The following is a 10,756-nucleotide window of genomic DNA, read 5'->3' on the forward strand; positions in this document are numbered from 1 at the left end:
TGCTAAAGGGCTGCAAGGTAACTGCAAGGAAAGCGTACAGGTAAAGCGAAGCCCTGCCGTCGCATGCATGTAAACGCTGCTTATGATTACGGCGTCAATTTCTTTTTTGCGCCAATCCACCATCTATGGAGCAGGTACCAGGACGGCAAGCAGACGCCGAGCACACGACGCGGCGCTGATGAGCACACTTGAGGGGCATTCGGCCTTCCTATTGGCTAAGAATTCGTGCACCTTGCACAGTGCTGCAACCACCTTGTGAGATGGAGTATGGGTACATTTTTAGCAAGCCGGAACGCTAGAGCAGCCCATCAGGGAAGCCTGCGCGTCTCGCACTGCGGAGGTCAGGGTTCGATTCCCGCCCAGACCAAAATTTACCAAATTTCATTTTCGAAGCAACTAATTTACTTTGTTTAAAGGAACTTCCCACAGAAATCTGACGTCGATACCAGCGATTGTTGACGTTATTTTACTATTTGCTGCGTTTCCATTTTTCGTCCCGGCTCAGTTTCGCCAAGGTCATCGCAATGGGCACGCCAACACAACCAATTAATGATTTCGCCTTAACAACTGTGATCTACTGCTCTTAATGCGTTGTTTTAGGTCATTTCGCTTCTCGCGATTTTCATTCTGGCGTTTTTATTTGCAGACCGTTGCGGCAGCCTCACGTCCATGCTCGCGCAAGCTAGATCCGGAGCGCCGCAAAGCTTGGACGCAACGCACGGCGCGACACATTTTCGGTGACCAAACTTCTTGCGTTGTGTCCAGAATGGACCTATTAACTCAAGCGGAACTGCACTCCAGCCAACCCTTGAGCTATCAAAGGTTCTGCTGTTTTTTATGTAAATAATTCAGTATGTCAGCTGAAATGAACACTTACATTTGAGCACAACGACACAAGAGGTTCCTATGCAGGCATTCCTTAATCTAAACTTAGATTTGAGCGGGTAGTTTTGCCAAACGCCGACGTACCCGTAAGTTCTCGGTGCTTCGCGAAAGCATGCATTATGATAAAAGTTAATCCTAAGATTTCGACGGTTGTGTTTAACGCTAGCACAATTTAGTGTTTTCTTACTCTTCGCCATACTAAGCGTCCTGTCATAATTACCGATTACAAACCGGACTGCGCTGTTGTGCACAATTAGAGCGCCGCTCTTAGGCGTTTGTTCCTGCGGCGAGACCGAGCGAACGAGCACAGCGGAATATGAAAGAGCAAACGCGGAGCGGGATGTGAAAGAAGCGAACCCCGAACTACGGTGTACTAGAAGGGGAGACCAGTGAGGGCAGCCCTTTTAGTGACGTGCGTGCGGGTATCGGATGTCAGGCGAACCCGCCCGACCGCTCGGTGCGTAGTCGTATCTGGTCTGAGCCTGACCGTTCCTCTCGTACTATCGTCTGCTCGCGTCAGCCTTCACTCACGCTTGTTTGGTTTTCTTGGTTTCGTCTCGTTCGCACGTGTTTTGATTTTCATGGTTTGCGATTTATTTTTACAATGATGAGTCTAAACCGAGTCATCGTGATGAAAAGGTTTTTGAGGCAGTACGCCATATCCTGTTCTGTACGACAACACGGATCCTGAATACAAGAACGCGGAGGCGACACCCAATGCTTCATTCTCCTGGACTTTGGAACGCGGCGACGCCGCAACAGAACAGCGCACACCAACATGTTTATGGTCAGTGTCAACGACGTCGTCATCTTGCACGACTCGCGTTAAGAACGAAGGTCGAAGAATGTAAACACAGCGTCGACCTGTCAGCAGACGAAGGAAAAAGCGCGCGACATCTCGCACCTACAGAGAGGAGGCGAGATTTGCATGCTGTCGCGTGACTGCTGCAGCGTCTCGCCGGCAGTTGGTGTGGCTGCTCTGTCACAGCGCCAGCGGCGCCCCTCGGGCGTTTTACCGCTACCGTGCATGGGGATTTCTGCCGCGACGATCACTCCGACATGGCGCCAGAGTAGCGCGCTTTGTCTGTTCACCCATGACGCTATCTATAAGGCATGATGCGAGCGCGTCAAAACAAAGCGCTGCATGAGTGGAGGCCTGTCTGCGGCAGGTGCTCTGAATCCTGCCAACGCGCACCCGCGTGCTGCCTGTCGCGATATCCCGATTAACTAGTCGGCGTTCCTCATAATCAGAACTGGTTTTGGCCGGTAAAACCCCAGAAAGAAGAAGCTAGTCAGTCGCGCCACACTTCGCTCCGTTTGCAATGTGCCGCACGAGACAGATTGTCCGCGCCAGCCAGTATATGTGAAAGGAAAACACGTATAGAGCTGCGCTCAATTTCGCATGAGGGCGTCTCGTGATCGTCGGTGAATTTTTTTTTCAAGCTTGTGTGAGAACTCATAAATGTGTGTATTCGAGCAAAAGCTCCCAAAATCGAAAACACCCCGCACAGTGCTGAAATATTTCTTGGTAATGACCTAAGGTTCCTGTTAAAAAAGAGCCATAGCCAGAGTTACTTCCTTTCGAATGTGATCTACACGCATGTTCCATCCTTAATTGGCTGTGCAGAAGACACCGCGATAATTATATTCTACCGCGCTATCAACATAGATAAACTATTCAGAGAGCAATGATTGTTATCGTGTGAACGCTTCCTGGTAAAGGTGACGTGCGCACTCTTTTTGACATTAGGTGACATTTACCCTTTACCACTCCGTGCGACAATCTAATCACACAAGTTCACACCCCACACGGACATATTTCACCATATCGTAACGCTTTGCGGTAGCCCAAGCCATGTTAGACAGGTAGCTACAGTGTGAAGGATTTGCATGTCTATGTATTCATTTTGTGTTTTTATAATTATGCATTCGAAAAGACTTATTCCTTGAAGCCGATGCTCGATGAAGAAGCTTAGGCTTCTCTGCGCTACTGGAGACTATCCCTTCTCATAGTACTTAGTTACGTACGTATTGAGCAACTTTGCAAAAGGTGCCTATTCCCGGGTGACTAAGAATCCATGTTTCCAGGGACCCTACCTTTGAGTATCTTCAAGCTAATTTGCTCGAAAATTTCTCGCTTCTCATCGTGCCTGCGAGCATATTTCAGCTAGGATTGCTTAAAGCTTGTTAGCTTGTGTACAAGCTCTGGGCAGCTTTAACCACTATTTTCAACACATTTGGACACTTCGACGAGATGATCACGGGCGAGTAATTATACTTCTGCAAGAAAACGTACTTCACTTCTGTGTAACTGCCTCCTCGGAACTAAGTCGTGCAAGAATGTCCACTCCCTGCGGTGAGAGCATACTCAGCCTCTGGTTCGCCATTTCAAATTTGCTTTAGTTCATATGCCACCAAAGTGCTGCTAGAAAGCCCTTCTTATTTGACAAGAGAAATGTGCTGAATGAAGCCTCTGAAACCCAAGCAGAGTACCGTGGCACATTCGTGCGGCTTTTCTATGCTCCGTTTCAAATGTTGCAGTTGCTTAGCTTCCCGGAGCTAAATTTTCAAAGCTTTTCTTTAATCAGTGCTCTTTCCTATTGGCAGACCCCCTTCGATAAATAATAAGTCCAACATCATCAATAACAGGCATGTGCTATTCTATCGTAATAACTTTTTGATGCACGTGCGCTGGTCTCCTCCTGTGTCCAGGAGTTTCTTCTAAGTCTCATGTACCGCCTCGGGAATCGCATCCTACTCTAGTCTGCTTTCTAATATTCATCATAACTACCGTTTTCGTCGCTAACTTTAAATCAAGTTTTTTTTTTATTCAAAGAAACTAACTTCCTTCCTTCCAGCTGCTCAAAACACCACACGTTCCCGCCGCCTTCGCTATTGCAGCTTGACCTTGAAAATTTGCTAACACTCGGCTTACCAGAAACCAAAGCCGAAAGCCTCACGAAACAATAAAACGAGAGTTTCTCAGTAGCACTTTGCGTCTGCTTTCAGCTGCACTTACTTCTCAGCTCGGGTCTCAGCTCAACTTCGTAAGCAAATTGTTGATACGCGAATTTAAACAGGTGCCAATGGTTTAATAGCGCTAGCTTTCAGGTTACCGAAAGTGAGTCGCTCGTTCCACGCCCGCGTCGGTTGCAGTCAAATATTCCTGACATCTTCTCACGCCTCCCGGCTACTGATCATATCATAAGAAGCCAACAAACAAACCGGCTATGTATGCCAGGCCAACCCCGCCTGCTTCAACATCACCACCACCACCAACAAACAAAGACACCAAGGACAACATAGGGGAAATTACTTGTACTTAATAATTGAAATAATCAAATGACAAATTAATCGAAATGAAAACGGATGAAAAAACAACTGTCCGCAGGTGGGGAACGAACCCACGTCTTCGCATTACGCGTGCGATGCTCTCACCATTGAGCCACCGCGGAGCCGTTTTCCCATCCACTTTCTGGGGTATTTATGTTTTACAACTTGAACTAACCCTGGGAGTGTTAGCCAGCGCCACCACTCACAAACCTAGGGGCGAATGTTGAACATCCTTTCTGCCGTCTTCGCATTACGCGAAGACGTGGTTGTTTGTTGGCTTCTTATGATATGATTAATAAAAATCGCACCCCTCGGTTCCCTTCCTTCTCGTTCTCTCGGCTACTGCAGCTTATGTAACCGTAATGTTTACTGATAAACGATGGCGTCGAACGAAATGCACGATGACGAGCTTTCTGGTAGAAACGCGGCCTCTTGAGTGCGCCGATATTCTGTCGTTATTATTTCAGTCTTAGAAGATTTAACGTAAAAGGCATAAGCTGTGGGTGTTTTGTTTCGCGACGTTTGTTTGTGGGTTCTCATTCTCAAAATTCTGAGGATTAACTTTGCAAAGAATGTAATACTCCTGTCACACGGCACATGTAATGTCATTTGCAGTAAATGACATTCATATCAATGTCATTGCAGTCTTGCGTTCCCAGTATACACAGGTAACCAAATTTTATTCGCAATTTATAGCGACGTTTCCCGGCAGCCTGCTGTGATAACGAAACCTTACAAATCGTGCTTCTTGTTCATATATGTGCATTATATTTTTAGCAATACAATGGTGAACATTGGAAGGTTATTTGAAAATATATTTCATTTTGTTTTAACTTATCAATTTGTAATTTTTTGCCAAGCGCCTGTCGTTGAGATTACGCAAGTCTTGCATGCATGAGTTCGGGAAACTCATTCAATGGGCGAATCCTATTAGTTGTGAATGTCATTTACTATGCCCGTGTACAAGCAAAAAAATGGCATTGACACGTAATCTCATTCGCTACGAATGACATTACATGTGCCATGTGACAGGGGTATAAGACAAGGTATGAGGCACTTTACTGATAGTAGAAGAACTTTAGTGCCGTGTAGAATATATACGGCAATTTTCGCTCACGGTAGCCAACGCTGGCTACGGCACCGACGCCGACACCGGATTTTCTGCGACACGGGGCCATTAACTCTCTCGCGTTAATAAATAGTCATGTATAAGTCATGCATTTTAGAACTTTCGTGAGCACGAGCGATTAAGCTGGGAGGTTCAATATGTCATGCAAAAGTAGCCGACGTGTCTCATCCGCAGAGCAGATTTCGATGACCGACGAGTGTGCTCGCTGCTAACATTGCGCTGAGTGTTGTTTCGCTGTGCGCAGGTTCACCTAAAAATAGTTAGTTTTGTGAAATGAGTCATGCCGCTGTGGTTGCTCGTCATCAACACAACCTGACAATATAAAGAGACCAGCACAGAAAGTATTTTTGCTACTCGTACGAATGCAATGTGGGTGTTACGCTTGGCGATCACAAAGCCAACCGTAATCGTTGCAGTTCATGCTTGGAAAGTCAGCGCGGAAACACGACTAGGACAAGGTGTTTCCCGCGTCGGAAACACCAAGCCATATTTTTCACTTACTGAAAACATATCACTTCCTTTGAAGCTGGATATATCTATGGGATCGTCGACAAATCACACCGGTGTGCACCGGGGCGCACTGAGGCCACAATGATTGGATAAAACAATGCGCCGGTGCGATTTGTCGCGGATGCCATAAATATCCCCAGCAGTCACTTGCGTACATGTTTGGCTATGCGGGGTTACCGGACGTAGATATTCCATGCTGATTAGTGGGTTTCCCTAACCGATAAAGCGCTAGAATATTTGAACATAACACGTGCCCTTGAAGTGACGCAGAGGTAATTAACGCTGGTTTTATGCCGTGTTCCAAATTTGGTGCTAACCGTGCGTCTGTACTTTTCATTTTTGGTGTTTTCATTGCACATTTCTATATAAGCATCTTTTCTGAAAATAAACTCAGAAGTCCGCGCTCTCCTTGTTTCTTGTTTCTGTTTACGTTTTGCATTGAGCTGTAAGAATATTTCGCAGGTGATAATTGCTTTTAGTTGTCATGGTTTTGTTTAATTGCTAAACTGATTACCAGATATCAAACCGTGGTTTTTAGTTATTCAGGTGTCACTTACTTTTGTCAATGACGTCATTCCCAACACGTGCTGGCCCTTTGTGAATATATCCACACTTCCATGTAATAAGTCATTCAAATGATACCCGCCGTGGTTGCTCAGTGGCTATGGTGTTGGGCTGCTGAACACGAGGTCGCGGGATCGAATCCCGGCCACGGCGGCCGCATTTAGATGGGGGTGAAATGCGAAAACACCCGTGTACATAGATTTAGGTGCACGTTAAAGAACCCCAGGTGGTCCAAATTTCCGGAGTCCCCCACTACCGCGTGCCTCATAATCACAACTGGTTTTGGCACGTAAAACCCCATAATTTTTTTTCATTGAAATTATTTTAAGTGCCAATTTAAGTTTGCACCTCTTTCGTCCTAGCCGTACATTGGGGGTTTATTTCCAAGCAATAAGTATTTCGAACTAGCCAAACTGTACATCCTTGTGCACTCCTTGCGCGAATACCGTTAAACAAGAAATAACACATGCGAAAAAAAGAATTGCTTCGGAACGTCCAGATTCACAAGTCATACATTCTTTAGGGAAGAAAATTTTGGGGCGCCTTAGCAATTCTTATGATGCGTAAACGCGAGAGCATTACTTGTCGCTGAGAATGTCGCTTAGAAATGTCGTTGAGTTTAGTATAGCTGCGAAGTGTTGCTGAGTTTAGTGGTGCTGCATTATGTTTCCGATTGTAATATTGCTGCTTATGAGGTCGCAACAACGCACAACGACAAACCTGCCATATTGCGATCTCTCGGCTGAGTTTTATTTGCGGAGTTCCCATTAAAGCAGGGTTCCATGCACATTGCGCTGAGTGTGATTTCTCGATGACGCCACATTTCAGCCCGATGACACCACCTCGCCGAGCGATGACAATACTTTTCCGAGTGATACTGCATTTCTTCATCGGTTTCGTCGGCGAACTCCACCTCATACTGGGGGGGGGGGGGGGGGGGGGGGGGCGAGATGTTGTAGTCATCGTCCGACTAGCACCTGAAGCGCGTTGTACCTTTTATTCGTCGTCGTCCCCCGTGGACTCCGGCGACGGCGGGCCCCCGACAATGCGGAAGGCTGAGGCTGCTGCTCACGGCGCTCGCGCCGCAATCGCTCGCTCTGCCATCTAGGGAATCGCCTTTCAGGCACAGCGCAACTACGTGCACAGACTTGAACAAAATCATCACTGTCGCCTGTTGCAACGTTGGCGCAATGCAACGGTGGGGCAGTGTTTAGTGCGCTCGGCTACGAAGTGGCGGTAGAGGAGATGATCATTTTTTTTTTCAATACGAAAGCATTATATGCCTTATGAAGCGCAAAATCCGCCGTCCGTCTAGCGTTAACATTCGATGGTAACAAAACATTCGTGATCGAGTGATGACATCACATTTCAACCTCAATTAAAGGCGACCTGGCCCACACCAAGAAAAATAGACTTTGCCCAATTGTAAAATTGAGTTTACTCACGTTCGAAACCGACCCGCCCACTCCCAAATCTGACTTGGCCCACCCTTAAAATTGGGGTGGCCCAACCTCAAAATTTACTTTGCCCGACTCGAGCACATGACCAAGTGATCACGTCGCGGGACATAGTCAAGTGACCAAGTAAAAATCTTAAGTTGCAAGGTTACATGACCAAGTGATGACGACCTGTAACAATGTCACTTGCATTGCACGCCGAAATAGTATGAATGTCGATATAGTCGACAGGCCCAGGCACGCCGTGACCGCACACGACCGCGGCCACGCCATGGAACGCAAAATGTATCGCGCGGAAGAGTCATATCACTTTCCGATTCAATGCACGTAAGGACACTTAAGTGCCACGGCAACTCTTTTTGAAGATGTGGGCCCTTTTTCTGCCGCGGCTATCTGATGACGGCGGGGCCGCACAATGAGGGAAGTAATGCTCTCGCATTAAAAATAGAAATAGGGTATTTTTTTCATTGTGAACTAAAACCTGTTGGCAGCCTTTCAGTATATAGGCAGCTACTGAGCATCCAAAGATCACATACATTTCGCCTTTATGTACAAATATACATGCTTCAGTAGCTAATCTAATCTGTTCATTTGTACTATCCTTAGTCGGTTTGGACATGCTTCATTAACGAACATTATAACCATGTAATACGCACGAGGAAGAAATGTAGAAAAAGAAGTTGTTGTGCGGGACTTTCCATCTTTCAACTGCGCAGTAAATCGCTAAGAGTAAGTGTCACAAAAGAGTGCGTAATCCAAGCGCGCGCCGCGAGTCACGCAAGCCAGCGAAATAACACGCCGGCCCCGCGGCGACTTCAACAGAAGGGGAGGGCACATACGCCTCAAACAACAACAACGCGAGCAGCGGCGCCGAAACGTCTAGAAGGACCTCGACGAAGCGACGTTAACCTGAGAAAGAGACAGACCACGCGCGCGCCGGGACACCTTCTTGCCCGGCAAGGCGAGAGAAATAACTACAGCGTGAGCGTGCGCCAACAGCATGAGTCATCACCCCCCCCCCCCCCCCTTCGACAAAGCTCCCACAGCAGCGGTCGAAGGTCCGAGAACAGACTCGACGGTTCCCAAGCTTTGGCCATGCTACGAGATCACGACTCCGGTAGGAAGGTTCGAGAACGCCTGTGGAAGCTATATAACCGCCGTGCGAGAATCAGTGTGGAATTCAGGGAGTTCGAGAGTTCAGTCCACACCGGTGAAGTGATGTAACGTGAAGACCGAGCGTCTGCGGAAAAAGGGGATTCCCCGGCAGCGTATTACTATTTGCGCCCCCGTACAGCGCTCGACCGCTGGCGCCACGCTGCGCCGCTCGCGCGTACCGCGTTTTTAGGTGGTTGCTTTCGCCGAGGGCGCTCAAACGTAGTCATATGGTTCGCATGCTTGCCGACTTTGGAAGTGTGGCTGCGTGGCCGAGTGGAACGGCTGTGCTTGGAATGCTCTCTGCTGGAAACAGCGTATCGGCCTCAGGCCGAGGATCGTCGACTCCGTTTCTGAATGAAGATGCAAGCTACAAAGTTGTCCTCCCGCGTCTACCAACCGGTAACGATGTGCTGAATTCCATTTTTCTTCATGCGGACTTGAGTGGCAGACCATACCGTGCTCCTGACTTCCGAGACGCTCTGCTTGAAGTAGTGGATACTACAGATATTATAGGTGTAGGACAGTATCAGATGAGCCATGTATGGATGGTTACCTGCGCTAGTAGTGCGGCGAAACATAAACTCGTCGCCTGTGGTGAGCTCCGTGTCAAAGGACTGAAGTGCATGGTGATAGATCCGGAGACTAAAAATATCAAGCTCAAATTACTCTGGCTTCCGCCTCACCTTGAAGCTCGACGGGTTGAAGAGGCGTTCCAGGCGTACGGTCAGGTGAAGTCTGTCGAGAGAGAGGTGTGGAGATGCACTGGTATGGAACAGTGGGTGACGACAAACCGGGAGGTTTCCTTGGTGCTCAAGGATACTGTCACCGTAAGCTCGAATACCACACATTATGTCCATTTATGGACACCAGTGCCTGCTACTTATCCCCGGCAGGCCTCCGCTGTGCCTTCGTTGCAAGCGTGTGGGACATGTCCGTCGACAATGCAGAACGCCGAGGTGCTTGCAGTGCCACCGATTTGGCCACTCGGTGGACGCCTGTGTATCGACCTATGCCAATAAGCTTCGTTCTGGGCAACACAGCGCAGAAGAGCCCCAACTGGACCATCTCATGGATGCTACAGAGATAGTCGATGCTACCGGAGAAGCCACAGGCGGCATCAGGGACGAAGAACAGGAGTCTCCAGAGCCAATGCCGAGCAGCCACAGCATCCCAAGCGAAGCTACTGGCAATAACTTGGTTTGCACACATGACCTAGAAAACCTTAAAGAAAAGCCCCCCGATGGCGACAAGGAAGAAGAGGCGATGGACAGCAGTCAAGCGAGGAAGCGTCCGGCACCGTGCAACGATGAAACAACGGGGAGTGCAGTACAGGCACCCGAGAGTGTGCCTTCTAGTGCTCAACGGGTTCCCTCCCCTGGTGATGGTGTGCCGCGGCGGTTTTGTCAGCGAAGTAAGGAGAGTGCTATAAAGAAGTGCAAAGGGAGCAAGACCACAGATTTACCTGTGGCCAAGGGTGATGAAGAACAAAAGCTTTAGGTGAGCAAAATGGCTACCGCCTTCACCCTCCCCTTATGTGTAGCGACACTCAACGTGCGTGGGCTGCGGAGTATACGGCGTCAGCAGCAGTTACTCCATGTGCTTAGGCAGCATGAAATTGATGTTGGTGCAGTGCAAGAGACCAAGATTTCTTCTGCTACCGATGCTAACCTTGCGCTGCAAATTTTTCAACCAGATTATGAGGTGTGTGTTAGCCAAGCGTGTG

The 10,756-nt window shown here is 48.2% G+C and overlaps 1 non-coding gene and 1 pseudogene across 1 annotated transcript; one reads left to right on the plus strand and one right to left on the minus strand.

The window, feature by feature from the left end:
* Nucleotides 1-4,268: 4,268 nt before the first annotated feature.
* Nucleotides 4,269-4,340, minus strand: Trnat-cgu (transfer RNA threonine (anticodon CGU)). The gene has a single exon. It is a non-coding gene; the product is annotated as a tRNA-Thr (tRNA).
* A 4,986-nt stretch (nucleotides 4,341-9,326) lies between these two features.
* On the plus strand, nucleotides 9,327-10,530 carry LOC125947736 (uncharacterized; annotated as a pseudogene).
* The last annotated feature ends 226 nt before the right edge of the window (nucleotides 10,531-10,756 follow it).

Source organism: Dermacentor silvarum, chromosome 8, assembly GCF_013339745.2.
Source record: "Dermacentor silvarum isolate Dsil-2018 chromosome 8, BIME_Dsil_1.4, whole genome shotgun sequence".
NCBI classification, from domain to species: Eukaryota; Metazoa; Arthropoda; class Arachnida; order Ixodida; family Ixodidae; genus Dermacentor; species Dermacentor silvarum.